This window comes from Carassius gibelio, chromosome A19, assembly GCF_023724105.1.
Source record: "Carassius gibelio isolate Cgi1373 ecotype wild population from Czech Republic chromosome A19, carGib1.2-hapl.c, whole genome shotgun sequence".
NCBI lineage: Eukaryota > Metazoa > Chordata > Actinopteri > Cypriniformes > Cyprinidae > Carassius > Carassius gibelio.
The window spans coordinates 2,112,544-2,128,406 of NC_068389.1; the positions used below are offsets into that span (position 1 = coordinate 2,112,544).

General features: G+C 38.4%; 1 non-coding gene and 15 pseudogenes across 1 annotated transcript; all 16 read left to right on the plus strand.

Moving 5' to 3' along the window:
* The first annotated feature begins 510 nt into the window (after nt 1-510).
* LOC127936087 (uncharacterized) lies at nt 511-629 on the plus strand (annotated as a pseudogene).
* Nucleotides 630-1,410: 781 nt separating this feature from the next.
* Nucleotides 1,411-1,529, plus strand: LOC127936088 (uncharacterized; annotated as a pseudogene).
* Nucleotides 1,530-2,885: 1,356 nt separating this feature from the next.
* LOC127937126 (uncharacterized) lies at nt 2,886-3,004 on the plus strand (annotated as a pseudogene).
* A 1,070-nt stretch (nt 3,005-4,074) lies between these two features.
* On the plus strand, nt 4,075-4,193 carry LOC127936090 (uncharacterized; annotated as a pseudogene).
* A 500-nt stretch (nt 4,194-4,693) lies between these two features.
* On the plus strand, nt 4,694-4,812 carry LOC127937456 (uncharacterized; annotated as a pseudogene).
* A 1,071-nt stretch (nt 4,813-5,883) lies between these two features.
* LOC127936711 (uncharacterized) lies at nt 5,884-6,002 on the plus strand (annotated as a pseudogene).
* Nucleotides 6,003-6,223: 221 nt separating this feature from the next.
* Nucleotides 6,224-6,342, plus strand: LOC127937458 (uncharacterized; annotated as a pseudogene).
* Nucleotides 6,343-7,413: 1,071 nt separating this feature from the next.
* LOC127936712 (uncharacterized) lies at nt 7,414-7,532 on the plus strand (annotated as a pseudogene).
* Nucleotides 7,533-8,321: 789 nt separating this feature from the next.
* On the plus strand, nt 8,322-8,440 carry LOC127936091 (uncharacterized; annotated as a pseudogene).
* Nucleotides 8,441-8,940: 500 nt separating this feature from the next.
* LOC127937459 (uncharacterized) lies at nt 8,941-9,059 on the plus strand (annotated as a pseudogene).
* A 1,071-nt stretch (nt 9,060-10,130) lies between these two features.
* Nucleotides 10,131-10,249, plus strand: LOC127936713 (uncharacterized; annotated as a pseudogene).
* A 221-nt stretch (nt 10,250-10,470) lies between these two features.
* On the plus strand, nt 10,471-10,589 carry LOC127937460 (uncharacterized; annotated as a pseudogene).
* A 1,071-nt stretch (nt 10,590-11,660) lies between these two features.
* On the plus strand, nt 11,661-11,779 carry LOC127937168 (uncharacterized; annotated as a pseudogene).
* Nucleotides 11,780-12,848: 1,069 nt separating this feature from the next.
* LOC127937726 (5S ribosomal RNA) lies at nt 12,849-12,967 on the plus strand. The gene has a single exon (XR_008148507.1). It is a non-coding gene; the product is annotated as a 5S ribosomal RNA (ribosomal RNA).
* Nucleotides 12,968-14,034: 1,067 nt separating this feature from the next.
* LOC127936321 (uncharacterized) lies at nt 14,035-14,153 on the plus strand (annotated as a pseudogene).
* A 788-nt stretch (nt 14,154-14,941) lies between these two features.
* LOC127937400 (uncharacterized) lies at nt 14,942-15,060 on the plus strand (annotated as a pseudogene).
* Nucleotides 15,061-15,863: the final 803 nt, after the last annotated feature.

Genomic DNA, 15,863 nt, shown 5'->3' on the forward strand with positions numbered 1-15,863 from the left:
TTTAAGCTTTTGGAATTTTTTCACTTAGTATATAATAAATTTGGCAAAAAATAGAGTCAATGCCCGATCTCTGAATATAAGCAGGTTTGGGCCAGGTTAGTACATGGATGGGAGACTGCCTGGGAATACCAGGTGCTTTAAATTTTTGGATATTTTTCACGAATTATATAATAATCTTGCAAAAAAAAAAAAAAAAAAGAAGTCAATGCCCGATCTCTGAATCTTAGCAGGTTAAGGTCTGGTTAGTACTTGAATGATAGACCGCCAAGGAATACCAGGTGCTTTAAGCTTTTGGAATTTTTTCACTTAGTATATAATAAATTTGGCAAAAAATAGAGTCAATGCCCGATCTCTGAATATAAGCAGGTTTGGGCCAGGTTAGTACTTGGATGAGAGACCGCCTAGGAATACCAGGTGCTTTAAGCTTTTGGGGTTTCTTTCCTACTTTTATAATGTACTGGCGAGTAGATTGGCTGATCTTTAAATAGCCTTCTCTTTGCAGCAGTCTTCGCTTATGGCCATACCAGCCTGGCTATGCCCGATCTTGTCTGATCTCGGAAGCTAAGCAGGTTTGGGCCTGGTTAGTGCCTGGATGGGAGACCGCCTGGGAATGCCAGGTACTCTAAGCTATTTTGAAATTTTTCACTTAGTATATAATAATTTTGCCAAAAAATAGAGTCAATGCCCGATCTCTGAATATAAGCAGGTTTGCGCCAGGTTAGTACATGGATGGGAGACTGCCTGGGAATATCAGGTGCTTTAAATTTTTGGATATTTTTCACGAATTATATAATAATCTTGCAAAAAAAAAAAAAAAAGAGTCAATGCCCGATCTCTGAATCTTAGCAGGTTTAGGTCTGGTTAGTACTTGGATGAGAGACCGCCAAGGAATACCAGGTGCTTTAAGCTTTTGGAATTTTTTCACTTAGTATATAATAAATTTGGCAAAAAATAGAGTCAATGCCCGATCTCTGAATATAAGCAGGTTTGGGCCAGGTTAGTACATGGATGGGAGACTGCCTGGGAATACCAGGTGCTTTAAATTTTTGGATATTTTTCACGAATTATATAATAATCTTGCAAAAAAAAAAAAAAAAAGAAGTCAATGCCCGATCTCTGAATCTTAGCAGGTTAAGGTCTGGTTAGTACTTGAATGATAGACCGCCAAGGAATACCAGGTGCTTTAAGCTTTTGGAATTTTTTCACTTAGTATATAATAAATTTGGCAAAAAATAGAGTCAATGCCCGATCTCTGAATATAAGCAGGTTTGGGCCAGGTTAGTACTTGGATGAGAGACCGCCTAGGAATACCAGGTGCTTTAAGCTTTTGGGGTTTCTTTCCTACTTTTATAATGTACTGACGAGTAGATTGGCTGATCTTTAAATAGCCTTCTCTTTGCAGCAGTCTTCGCTTATGGCCATACCAGCCTGGCTATGCCCGATCTTGTCTGATCTCGGAAGCTAAGCAGGTTTGGGCCTGGTTAGTGCCTGGATGGGAGACCGCCTGGGAATGCCAGGTACTCTAAGCTATTTTGAAATTTTTCACTTAGTATATAATAATTTTGCCAAAAAATAGAGTCAATGCCCGATCTCTGAATATAAGCAGGTTTGCGCCAGGTTAGTACATGGATGGGAGACTGCCTGGGAATATCAGGTGCTTTAAATTTTTGGATATTTTTCACGAATTATATAATAATCTTGCAAAAAAAAAAAAAAAAAAAAAGAGTCAATGCCCGATCTCTGAATCTTAGCATGTTTAGGTCTGGTTAGTACTTGGATGAGAGACCGCCAAGGAATACCAGGTGCTTTAAGCTTTTGGAATTTTTTCACTTAGTATATAATAAATTTGGCAAAATATAGAGTCAATGCCCGATCTCTGAATATAAGCAGGTTTGGGCCAGGTTAGTACATGGATGGGAGACTGCCTGGGAATACCAGGTGCTTTAAATTTTTGGATATTTTTCACGAATTATATAATAATCTTGCAAAAAAAAAAAAAAAAAAAAAAAAAGAGTCAATGCCCGATCTCTGAATTTTAGCAGGTTTAGGTCTGGTTAGTACTTGGATGAGAGACCGCCAAGGAATACCAGGTGCTTTAAGCTTTTGGAATTTTTTCACTTAGTATATAATAAATTTGGCAAAAAATAGAGTCAATACCCGATCTCTGAATATAAGCAGGTTTGGGCCAGGTTAGTACATGGATGGGAGACTGCCTGGGAATACCAGGTGCTTTAAATTTTTGGATATTTTTCACAAATTATATAATAATCTTGCAAAAAAAAAAAATAGAGTCAATGCCCGATCTCTGAATCTTAGCAGGTTTAGGTCTGGTTAGTACTTGGTTGAAAGACCGCCTAGGAATACCAGGTGCTTAAAGCTTTTGGAATTTTTTCACTTAGTATATAATAAATTTGGCAAAAAATAGAGTCAATGCCCGATATCTGAATATAAGCAGGTTTGGGCCAGGTTAGTACATGGATGGGAGACTGCCTGGGAATACCAGGTGCTTTACATTTTTGGATATTTTTCACAAATTATATAATAATCTTGCAAAAAAAAAAAAAAAAAAAGAAGAAGTCAATGCCCGATCTCTGAATCTTAGCAGGTTAAGGTCTGGTTAGTACTTGAATGATAGACCGCCAAGGAATACCAGGTGCTTTAAGCTTTTGGAATTTTTTCACTTAGTATATAATAAATTTGGCAAAAAATAGAGTCAATGCCCGATCTCTGAATATAAGCAGGTTTGGGCCAGGTTAGTACTTGGATGAGAGACCGCCTAGGAATACCAGGTGCTTTAAGCTTTTGGGGTTTCTTTCCTACTTTTATAATGTACTGGCGAGTAGATTGGCTGATCTTTAAATAGCCTTCTCTTTGCAGCAGTCTTCGCTTATGGCCATACCAGCCTGGCTATGCCCGATCTTGTCTGATCTCGTAAGCTAAGCAGGTTTGGGCCTGGTTAGTGCCTGGATGGGAGACAGCCTGGGAATACCAGGTACTGTAAGCTTTTTTGAAATTTTTCACTTAGTATATAATAATTTTGCCAAAAAATAGAGTCAATGCCCGATCTCTGAATATAAGCAGGTTTGCACCAGATTAGTACATGGATGGGAGACTGCCTGGGAATAGCAGGTGCTTTACATTTTTGGATATTTTTCACGAATTATATAATATTCTTGCAAAAAAAAAAAAAAAAAAAAAAAGAGTCAATGCCCGATCTCTGAATCTTAGCAGGTTTAGGTCTGGTTAGTACTTGGATGAGAGACCGCGAAGGAATACCAGGTGCTTTAAGCTTTTGGAATTTTTTCACTCAGTATATAATAAATTTGGCAAAAAATAGAGTCAATGCCTGATCTCTGAATATAAGCAGGTTTGGGCCAGGTTAGTACATGGATGGGAGAGTGCCTGGGAATACCAGGTGCTTTAAATTTTTGGATATTTTTCACAAATTATATAATAATCTTGCAAAAAAAAAAAAAAAAAGAGTCAATGCCCGATCTCTGAATTTTAGCAGGTTTAGGTCTAGTTAGTACTTGGATGAGAGACCGCCAAGGAATACCAGGTGCTTTAAGCTTTTGGAATTTTTTCACTTAGTATATAATAAATTTGGCAAAAAATAGAGTCAATGCCCGATCTCTGAATATAAGCAGGTTTGGGCCAGGTTAGTACATGGATGGGAGACTGCCTGGGAATACCAGGTGCTTTAAATTTTTGGATATTTTTCACGAATTATATAATAATCTTGCAAAAAAAAAAAAAAAAGAAGAAGTCAATGCCCGATCTCTGAATCTTAGCAGGTTAAGGTCTGGTTAGTACTTGAATGATGGACCGCCAAGGAATACCAGGTGCTTTAAGCTTTTGGAATTTTTTCACTTAGTATATAATAAATTTGGCAAAAAATAGAGTCAATGCCCGATCTCTGAATATAAGCAGGTTTGGGCCAGGTTAGTACTTGGATGAGAGACCGCCTAGGAATACCAGGTGCTTTAAGCTTTTGGGGTTTCTTTCCTACTTTTATAATGTACTGGCGAGTAGATTGGCTGATCTTTAAATAGCCTTCTCTTTGCAGCAGTCTTCGCTTATGGCCATACCAGCCTGGCTATGCCCGATCTTGTCTGATCTCGGAAGCTAAGCAGGTTTGGGCCTGGTTAGTGCCTGGATGGGAGACCGCCTGGGAATGCCAGGTACTCTAAGCTATTTTGAAATTTTTCACTTAGTATATAATAATTTTGCCAAAAAATAGAGTCAATGCCCGATCTCTGAATATAAGCAGGTTTGCGCCAGGTTAGTACATGGATGGGAGACTGCCTGGGAATATCAGGTGCTTTAAATTTTTGGATATTTTTCACGAATTATATAATAATCTTGCAAAAAAAAAAAAAAAAGAGTCAATGCCCGATCTCTGAATCTTAGCAGGTTAAGGTCTGGTTAGTACTTGAATGATAGACCGCCAAGGAATACCAGGTGCGTTAAGCTTTTGGAATTTTTTCACTTAGTATATAATAAATTTGCCAAAAAATAGAGTCAATGCCCGATCTCTGAATATAAGCAGGTTTGGGCCAGGTTAGTACTTGGATGAGAGACCGCCTAGGAATACCAGGTGCTTTAAGCTTTTGGGGTTTCTTTCCTACTTTTATAATGTACTGGCGAGTAGATTGGCTGATCTTTAAATAGCCTTCTCTTTGCAGCAGTCTTCGCTTATGGCCATACCAGCCTGGCTATGCCCGATCTTGTCTGATCTCGTAAGCTAAGCAGGTTTGGGCCTGGTTAGTGCCTGGATGGGAGACAGCCTGGGAATACCAGGTACTGTATGCTTTTTTGAAATTTTTCACTTAGTATATAATAATTTTGCCAAAAAATAGAGTCAATGCCCGATCTCTGAATATAAGCAGGTTTGCGCCAGGTTAGTACATGGATGGGAGACTGCCTGGGAATATCAGGTGCTTTACATTTTTGGATATTTTTCACGAATTATATAATATTCTTGCAAAAAAAAAAAAAAAAAAAGAGTCAATGCCCGATCTCTGAATCTTAGCAGGTTTAGGTCTGGTTAGTACTTGGATGAGAGACCGCCAAGGAATACCAGGTGCTTTAAGCTTTTGGAATTTTTTCACTCAGTATATAATAAATTTGGCAAAAAATAGAGTCAATGCCTGATCTCTGAATATAAGCAGGTTTGGGCCAGGTTAGTACATGGATGGGAGACTGCCTGGGAATACCAGGTGCTTTAAATTTTTGGATATTTTTCACAAATTATATAATAATCTTGCAAAAAAAAAAAAAAAAAAGAGTCAATGCCCGATCTCTGAATTTTAGCAGGTTTAGGTCTAGTTAGTACTTGGATGAGAGACCGCCAAGGAATACCAGGTGCTTTAAGCTTTTGGAATTTTTTCACTTAGTATATAATAAATTTGCCAAAAAATAGAGTCAATGCCCGATCTCTGAATATAAGCAGGTTTGGGCCAGGTTAGTACATGGATGGGAGACCGCCTGGGAATACCAGGTGCTTTAAATTTTTGGATATTTTTCACGAATTATATAATAATCTTGCAAAAAAAAAAAAAAAAAAAAGAAGAAGTCAATGCCCGATCTCTGAATCTTAGCAGGTTAAGGTCTGGTTAGTACTTGAATGATGGACCGCCAAGGAATACCAGGTGCTTTAAGCTTTTGGAATTTTTTCACTTAGTATATAATAAATTTGCCAAAAAATAGAGTCAATGCCCGATCTCTGAATATAAGCAGGTTTGGGCCAGGTTAGTACTTGGATGAGAGACCGCCTAGGAATACCAGGTGCTTTAAGCTTTTGGGGTTTCTTTCCTACTTTTATAATGTACTGGCGAGTAGATTGGCTGATCTTTAAATAGCCTTGTCTTTGCAGCAGTCTTCGCTTATGGCCATACCAGCCTGGCTATGCCCGATCTTGTCTGATCTCGGAAGCTAAGCAGGTTTGGGCCTGGTTAGTGCCTGGATGGGAGACAGCCTGGGAATACCAGGTACTGTAATCTTTTTTGAAATTTTTCACTTAGTATATAATAATTTTGCCAAAAAATAGAGTCAATGCCCGATCTCTGAATATAAGCAGGTTTGCGCCAGGTTAGTACATGGATGGGAGACTGCCTGGGAATATCAGGTGCTTTAAGCTTTTGGGGTTTCTTTCCTACTTTTATAATGTACTGGCGAGTAGATTGGCTGATCTTTAAATAGCCTTCTCTTTGCAGCAGTCTTCGCTTATGGCCATACCAGCCTGGCTATGCCCGATCTTGTCTGATCTCGTAAGCTAAGCAGGTTTGGGCCTGGTTAGTGCCTGGATGGGAGACAGCCTGGGAATACCAGGTACTGTATGCTTTTTTGAAATTTTTCACTTAGTATATAATAATTTTGCCAAAAAATAGAGTCAATGCCCGATCTCTGAATATAAGCAGGTTTGCGCCAGGTTAGTACATGGATGGGAGACTGCCTGGGAATATCAGGTGCTTTACATTTTTGGATATTTTTCACGAATTATATAATATTCTTGCAAAAAAAAAAAAAAAAAAAGAGTCAATGCCCGATCTCTGAATCTTAGCAGGTTTAGGTCTGGTTAGTACTTGGATGAGAGACCGCCAAGGAATACCAGGTGCTTTAAGCTTTTGGAATTTTTTCACTCAGTATATAATAAATTTGGCAAAAAATAGAGTCAATGCCTGATCTCTGAATATAAGCAGGTTTGGGCCAGGTTAGTACATGGATGGGAGACTGCCTGGGAATACCAGGTGCTTTAAATTTTTGGATATTTTTCACAAATTATATAATAATCTTGCAAAAAAAAAAAAAAAAAAGAGTCAATGCCCGATCTCTGAATTTTAGCAGGTTTAGGTCTAGTTAGTACTTGGATGAGAGACCGCCAAGGAATACCAGGTGCTTTAAGCTTTTGGAATTTTTTCACTTAGTATATAATAAATTTGCCAAAAAATAGAGTCAATGCCCGATCTCTGAATATAAGCAGGTTTGGGCCAGGTTAGTACATGGATGGGAGACTGCCTGGGAATACCAGGTGCTTTAAATTTTTGGATATTTTTCACGAATTATATAATAATCTTGCAAAAAAAAAAAAAAAAAAAAGAAGAAGTCAATGCCCGATCTCTGAATCTTAGCAGGTTAAGGTCTGGTTAGTACTTGAATGATGGACCGCCAAGGAATACCAGGTGCTTTAAGCTTTTGGAATTTTTTCACTTAGTATATAATAAATTTGCCAAAAAATAGAGTCAATGCCCGATCTCTGAATATAAGCAGGTTTGGGCCAGGTTAGTACTTGGATGAGAGACCGCCTAGGAATACCAGGTGCTTTAAGCTTTTGGGGTTTCTTTCCTACTTTTATAATGTACTGGCGAGTAGATTGGCTGATCTTTAAATAGCCTTGTCTTTGCAGCAGTCTTCGCTTATGGCCATACCAGCCTGGCTATGCCCGATCTTGTCTGATCTCGGAAGCTAAGCAGGTTTGGGCCTGGTTAGTGCCTGGATGGGAGACAGCCTGGGAATACCAGGTACTGTAATCTTTTTTGAAATTTTTCACTTAGTATATAATAATTTTGCCAAAAAATAGAGTCAATGCCCGATCTCTGAATATAAGCAGGTTTGCGCCAGGTTAGTACATGGATGGGAGACTGCCTGGGAATATCAGGTGCTTTACATTTTTGGATATTTTTCACGAATTATATAATATTCTTGCAAAAAAAAAAAAAAAAAAAAAAGAGTCAATGCCCGATCTCTGAATCTTAGCAGGTTTAGGTCTGGTTAGTACTTGGATGAGAGACCGCCAAGGAATACCAGGTGCTTTAAGCTTTTGGAATTTTTTCACTTAGTATATAATAAATTTGGCAAAAAATAGAGTCAATGCCTGATCTCTGAATATAAGCAGGTTTGCGCCAGGTTAGTACATGGATGGGAGACTGCCTGGGAATACCAGGTGCTTTAAATTTTTGGATATTTTTCACGAATTATATAATAATCTTGCAAAAAAAAAAAAAAAAGAAGAAGTCAATGCCCGATCTCTGAATCTTAGCAGGTTAAGGTCTGGTTAGTACTTGAATGATGGACCGCCAAGGAATACCAGGTGCTTTAAGCTTTTGGAATTTTTTCACTTAGTATATAATAAATTTGGCAAAAAATAGAGTCAATGCCCGATCTCTGAATATAAGCAGGTTTGGGCCAGGTTAGTACTTGGATGAGAGACCGCCTAGGAATACCAGGTGCTTTAAGCTTTTGGGGTTTCTTTCCTACTTTTATAATGTACTGGCGAGTAGATTGGCTGATCTTTAAATAGCCTTCTCTTTGCAGCAGTCTTCGCTTATGGCCATACCAGCCTGGCTATGCCCGATCTTGTCTGATCTCGGAAGCTAAGCAGGTTTGGGCCTGGTTAGTGCCTGGATGGGAGACCGCCTGGGAATGCCAGGTACTCTAAGCTATTTTGAAATTTTTCACTTAGTATATAATAATTTTGCCAAAAAATAGAGTCAATGCCCGATCTCTGAATATAAGCAGGTTTGCGCCAGGTTAGTACATGGATGGGAGACTGCCTGGGAATATCAGGTGCTTTAAATTTTTGGATATTTTTCACGAATTATATAATAATCTTGCAAAAAAAAAAAAAAAAGAGTCAATGCCCGATCTCTGAATCTTAGCAGGTTAAGGTCTGGTTAGTACTTGAATGATAGACCGCCAAGGAATACCAGGTGCGTTAAGCTTTTGGAATTTTTTCACTTAGTATATAATAAATTTGCCAAAAAATAGAGTCAATGCCCGATCTCTGAATATAAGCAGGTTTGGGCCAGGTTAGTACTTGGATGAGAGACCGCCTAGGAATACCAGGTGCTTTAAGCTTTTGGGGTTTCTTTCCTACTTTTATAATGTACTGGCGAGTAGATTGGCTGATCTTTAAATAGCCTTCTCTTTGCAGCAGTCTTCGCTTATGGCCATACCAGCCTGGCTATGCCCGATCTTGTCTGATCTCGTAAGCTAAGCAGGTTTGGGCCTGGTTAGTGCCTGGATGGGAGACAGCCTGGGAATACCAGGTACTGTATGCTTTTTTGAAATTTTTCACTTAGTATATAATAATTTTGCCAAAAAATAGAGTCAATGCCCGATCTCTGAATATAAGCAGGTTTGCGCCAGGTTAGTACATGGATGGGAGACTGCCTGGGAATATCAGGTGCTTTACATTTTTGGATATTTTTCACGAATTATATAATATTCTTGCAAAAAAAAAAAAAAAAAAAGAGTCAATGCCCGATCTCTGAATCTTAGCAGGTTTAGGTCTGGTTAGTACTTGGATGAGAGACCGCCAAGGAATACCAGGTGCTTTAAGCTTTTGGAATTTTTTCACTCAGTATATAATAAATTTGGCAAAAAATAGAGTCAATGCCTGATCTCTGAATATAAGCAGGTTTGGGCCAGGTTAGTACATGGATGGGAGACTGCCTGGGAATACCAGGTGCTTTAAATTTTTGGATATTTTTCACAAATTATATAATAATCTTGCAAAAAAAAAAAAAAAAAAGAGTCAATGCCCGATCTCTGAATTTTAGCAGGTTTAGGTCTAGTTAGTACTTGGATGAGAGACCGCCAAGGAATACCAGGTGCTTTAAGCTTTTGGAATTTTTTCACTTAGTATATAATAAATTTGCCAAAAAATAGAGTCAATGCCCGATCTCTGAATATAAGCAGGTTTGGGCCAGGTTAGTACATGGATGGGAGACTGCCTGGGAATACCAGGTGCTTTAAATTTTTGGATATTTTTCACGAATTATATAATAATCTTGCAAAAAAAAAAAAAAAAAAAAGAAGAAGTCAATGCCCGATCTCTGAATCTTAGCAGGTTAAGGTCTGGTTAGTACTTGAATGATGGACCGCCAAGGAATACCAGGTGCTTTAAGCTTTTGGAATTTTTTCACTTAGTATATAATAAATTTGCCAAAAAATAGAGTCAATGCCCGATCTCTGAATATAAGCAGGTTTGGGCCAGGTTAGTACTTGGATGAGAGACCGCCTAGGAATACCAGGTGCTTTAAGCTTTTGGGGTTTCTTTCCTACTTTTATAATGTACTGGCGAGTAGATTGGCTGATCTTTAAATAGCCTTGTCTTTGCAGCAGTCTTCGCTTATGGCCATACCAGCCTGGCTATGCCCGATCTTGTCTGATCTCGGAAGCTAAGCAGGTTTGGGCCTGGTTAGTGCCTGGATGGGAGACAGCCTGGGAATACCAGGTACTGTAATCTTTTTTGAAATTTTTCACTTAGTATATAATAATTTTGCCAAAAAATAGAGTCAATGCCCGATCTCTGAATATAAGCAGGTTTGCGCCAGGTTAGTACATGGATGGGAGACTGCCTGGGAATATCAGGTGCTTTAAGCTTTTGGGGTTTCTTTCCTACTTTTATAATGTACTGGCGAGTAGATTGGCTGATCTTTAAATAGCCTTCTCTTTGCAGCAGTCTTCGCTTATGGCCATACCAGCCTGGCTATGCCCGATCTTGTCTGATCTCGTAAGCTAAGCAGGTTTGGGCCTGGTTAGTGCCTGGATGGGAGACAGCCTGGGAATACCAGGTACTGTATGCTTTTTTGAAATTTTTCACTTAGTATATAATAATTTTGCCAAAAAATAGAGTCAATGCCCGATCTCTGAATATAAGCAGGTTTGCGCCAGGTTAGTACATGGATGGGAGACTGCCTGGGAATATCAGGTGCTTTACATTTTTGGATATTTTTCACGAATTATATAATATTCTTGCAAAAAAAAAAAAAAAAAAAGAGTCAATGCCCGATCTCTGAATCTTAGCAGGTTTAGGTCTGGTTAGTACTTGGATGAGAGACCGCCAAGGAATACCAGGTGCTTTAAGCTTTTGGAATTTTTTCACTCAGTATATAATAAATTTGGCAAAAAATAGAGTCAATGCCTGATCTCTGAATATAAGCAGGTTTGGGCCAGGTTAGTACATGGATGGGAGACTGCCTGGGAATACCAGGTGCTTTAAATTTTTGGATATTTTTCACAAATTATATAATAATCTTGCAAAAAAAAAAAAAAAAAAGAGTCAATGCCCGATCTCTGAATTTTAGCAGGTTTAGGTCTAGTTAGTACTTGGATGAGAGACCGCCAAGGAATACCAGGTGCTTTAAGCTTTTGGAATTTTTTCACTTAGTATATAATAAATTTGCCAAAAAATAGAGTCAATGCCCGATCTCTGAATATAAGCAGGTTTGGGCCAGGTTAGTACATGGATGGGAGACTGCCTGGGAATACCAGGTGCTTTAAATTTTTGGATATTTTTCACGAATTATATAATAATCTTGCAAAAAAAAAAAAAAAAAAAAGAAGAAGTCAATGCCCGATCTCTGAATCTTAGCAGGTTAAGGTCTGGTTAGTACTTGAATGATGGACCGCCAAGGAATACCAGGTGCTTTAAGCTTTTGGAATTTTTTCACTTAGTATATAATAAATTTGCCAAAAAATAGAGTCAATGCCCGATCTCTGAATATAAGCAGGTTTGGGCCAGGTTAGTACTTGGATGAGAGACCGCCTAGGAATACCAGGTGCTTTAAGCTTTTGGGGTTTCTTTCCTACTTTTATAATGTACTGGCGAGTAGATTGGCTGATCTTTAAATAGCCTTGTCTTTGCAGCAGTCTTCGCTTATGGCCATACCAGCCTGGCTATGCCCGATCTTGTCTGATCTCGGAAGCTAAGCAGGTTTGGGCCTGTTTAGTGCCTGGATGGGAGACAGCCTGGGAATACCAGGTACTGTAATCTTTTTTGAAATTTTTCACTTAGTATATAATAATTTTGCCAAAAAATAGAGTCAATGCCCGATCTCTGAATATAAGCAGGTTTGCGCCAGGTTAGTACATGGATGGGAGACTGCCTGGGAATATCAGGTGCTTTACATTTTTGGATATTTTTCACGAATTATATAATATTCTTGCAAAAAAAAAAAAAAAAAAAAAAGAGTCAATGCCCGATCTCTGAATCTTAGCAGGTTTAGGTCTGGTTAGTACTTGGATGAGAGACCGCCAAGGAATACCAGGTGCTTTAAGCTTTTGGAATTTTTTCACTTAGTATATAATAAATTTGGCAAAAAATAGAGTCAATGCCTGATCTCTGAATATAAGCAGGTTTGCGCCAGGTTAGTACATGGATGGGAGACTGCCTGGGAATACCAGGTGCTTTAAATTTTTGGATATTTTTCACGAATTATATAATAATCTTGCAAAAAAAAAAAAAAAAAGAGTCAATGCCCGATCTCTGAATTTTAGCAGGTTTAGGTCTAGTTAGTACTTGGATGAGAGACCGCCAAGGAATACCAGGTGCTTTAAGCTTTTGGAATTTTTTCACTTAGTATATAATAAATTTGGCAAAAAATAGAGTCAATGCCCGATCTCTGAATATAAGCAGGTTTGGGCCAGGTTAGTACATGGATGGGAGACTGCCTGGGAATACCAGGTGCTTTAAATTTTTGGATATTTTTCACGAATTATATAATAATCTTGCAAAAAAAAAAAAAAAAGAAGAAGTCAATGCCCGATCTCTGAATCTTAGCAGGTTAAGGTCTGGTTAGTACTTGAATGATAGACCGCCAAGGAATACCAGGTGCTTTAAGCTTTTGAAATTTTTTCACTTAGTATATAATAAATTTGGCAAAAAATAGAGTCAATGCCCGATCTCTGAATATAAGCAGGTTTGGGCCAGGTTAGTACTTGGATGAGAGACCGCCTAGGAATACCAGGTGCTTTAAGCTTTTGGGGTTTCTTTCCTACTTTTATAATGTACTGGCGAGTAGATTGGCTGATCTTTAAATAGCCTTCTCTTTGCAGCAGTCTTCGCTTATGGCCATACCAGCCTGGCTATGCCCGATCTTGTCTGATCTCGGAAGCTAAGCAGGTTTGGGCCTGGTTAGTGCCTGGATGGGAGACCGCCTGGGAATACCAGGTACTGTAAGCTTTTTTGAAATTTTTCACTTAGTATATAATAATTTTGCCAAAAAATAGAGTCAATGCCCGATCTCTGAATATAAGCAGGTTTGCGCCAGGTTATTACATGGATGGGAGACTGCCTGGGAATATCAGGTGCTTTAAATTTTTGGATATTTTTCACGAATTATATAATATTCTTGCAAAAAAAAAAAAAAAAAAAAAGAGTCAATGCCCGATCTCTGAATCTTAGCAGGTTTAGGTCTGGTTAGTACTTGGATGAGAGACCGCCAAGGAATACCAGGTGCTTTAAGCTTTTGGAATTTTTTCACTTAGTATATAATAAATTTGGCAAAAAATAGAGTCAATGCCTGATCTCTGAATATAAGCAGGTTTGGGCCAGGTTAGTACATGGATGGGAGACTGCCTGGGAATACCAGGTGCTTTAAATTTTTGGATATTTTTCACAAATTATATAATAATCTTGCAAAAAAAAAAAAAAAAGAGTCAATGCCCGATCTCTGAATTTTAGCAGGTTTAGGTCTAGTTAGTACTTGGATGAGAGACCCCCAAGGAATACCAGGTGCTTTAAGCTTTTGGAATTTTTTCACTTAGTATATAATAAATTTGGCAAAAAATAGAGTCAATGCCCGATCTCTGAATATAAGCAGGTTTGGGCCAGGTTAGTACATGGATGGGAGACTGCCTGGGAATACCAGGTGCTTTAAATTTTTGGATATTTTTCACAAATTATATAATAATCTTGCAAAAAAAAAAAAAAAAGAAGAAGTCAATGCCCGATCTCTGAATCTTAGCAGGTTAAGGTCTGGTTAGTACTTGAATGATAGACCGCCAAGGAATACCAGGTGCTTTAAGCTTTTGGAATTTTTTCACTTAGTATATAATAAATTTGGCAAAAAATAGAGTCAATGCCCGATCTCTGAATATAAGCAGGTTTGGGCCAGGTTAGTACTTGGATGAGAGACCGCCTAGGAATACCAGGTGCTTTAAGCTTTTGGGGTTTCTTTCCTACTTTTATAATGTACTGGCGAGTAGATTGGCTGATCTTTAAATAGCCTTCTCTTTGCAGCAGTCTTCGCTTATGGCCATACCAGCCTGGCTATGCCCGATCTTGTCTGATCTCGGAAGCTAAGCAGGCTTGGGCCTGGTTAGTGCCTGGATGGGAGACCGCCTGGGAATGCCAAGTACTCTAAGCTATTTTGAAATTTTTCACTTAGTATATAATAATTTTGCCAAAAAATAGAGTCAATGCCCGATCTCTGAATATAAGCAGGTTTGCGCCAGGTTAGTACATGGATGGGAGACTGCCTGGGAATATCAGGTGCTTTAAATTTTTGGATATTTTTCACGAATTATATAATAATCTTGCAAAAAAAAAAAAAAAAAAAAGAGTCAATGCCCGATCTCTGAATCTTAGCAGGTTTAGGTCTGGTTAGTACTTGGATGAGAGACCACCAAGGAATACCAGGTGCTTTAAGCTTTTGGAATTTTTTCACTTAGTATATAATAAATTTGGCAAAAAATAGAGTCAGTGCCCGATCTCTGAATATAAGCAGGTTTGGGCCAGGTTAGTACATGGATGGGAGACTGCCTGGGAATACCAGGTGCTTTAAATTTTTGGATATTTTTCACAAATTATATAATAATCTTGCAAAAAAAAAAAAAAAAAGAAGAAGTCAATGCCCGATCTCTGAATCTTAGCAGGTTAAGGTCTGGTTAGTACTTGAATGATAGACCGCCAAGGAATACCAGGTGCTTTAAGCTTTTGGAATTTTTTCACTTAGTATATAATAAATTTGCCAAAAAATAGAGTCAATGCCCGATCTCTGAATATAAGCAGGTTTGGGCCAGGTTAGTACTTGGATGAGAGACCGCCTAGGAATACCAGGTGCTTTAAGCTTTTGGGGTTTCTTTCCTACTTTTATAATGTACTGGCGAGTAGATTGGCTGATCTTTAAATAGCCTTGTCTTTGCAGCAGTCTTCGCTTATGGCCATACCAGCCTGGCTATGCCCGATCTTGTCTGATCTCGTAAGCTAAGCAGGTTTGGGCCTGGTTAGTGCCTGGATGGGAGACAGCCTGGGAATACCAGGTACTGTAATCTTTTTTGAAATTTTTCACTTAGTATATAATAATTTTGCCAAAAAATAGAGTCAATGCCCGATCTCTGAATATAAGCAGGTTTGCGCCAGGTTAGTACATGGATGGGAGACTGCCTGGGAATATCAGGTGCTTTACATTTTTGGATATTTTTCACGAATTATATAATATTCTTGCAAAAAAAAAAAAAAAGAGTCAATGCCCGATCTCTGAATCTTAGCAGGTTTAGGTCTGGTTAGTACTTGGATGAGAGACCGCCAAGGAATACCAGGTGCTTTAAGCTTTTGGAATTTTTTCACTTAGTATATAATAAATTTGGCAAAAAATAGAGTCAATGCCTGATCTCTGAATATAAGCAGGTTTGCGCCAGGTTAGTACATGGATGGGAGACTGCCTGGGAATACCAGGTGCTTTAAATTTTTGGATATTTTTCACGAATTATATAATAATCTTGCAAAAAAAAAAAAAAAAAAAGAGTCAATGCCCGATCTCTGAATTTTAGCAGGTTTAGGTCTAGTTAGTACTTGGATGAGAGACCGCCAAGGAATACCAGGTGCTTTAAGCTTTTGGAATTTTTTCACTTAGTATATAATAAATTTGGCAAAAAATAGAGTCAATGCCCGATCTCTGAATATAAGCAGGTTTGGGCCAGGTTAGTACATGGATGGGAGACTGCCTGGGAATACCAGGTGCTTTAAATTTTTGGATATTTTTCACGAATTATATAATAATCTTGCAAAAAAAAAAAAAAAAGAAGAAGTCAATGCCCGATCTCTGAATCTTAGCAGGTTAAGGTCTGGTTAGTAC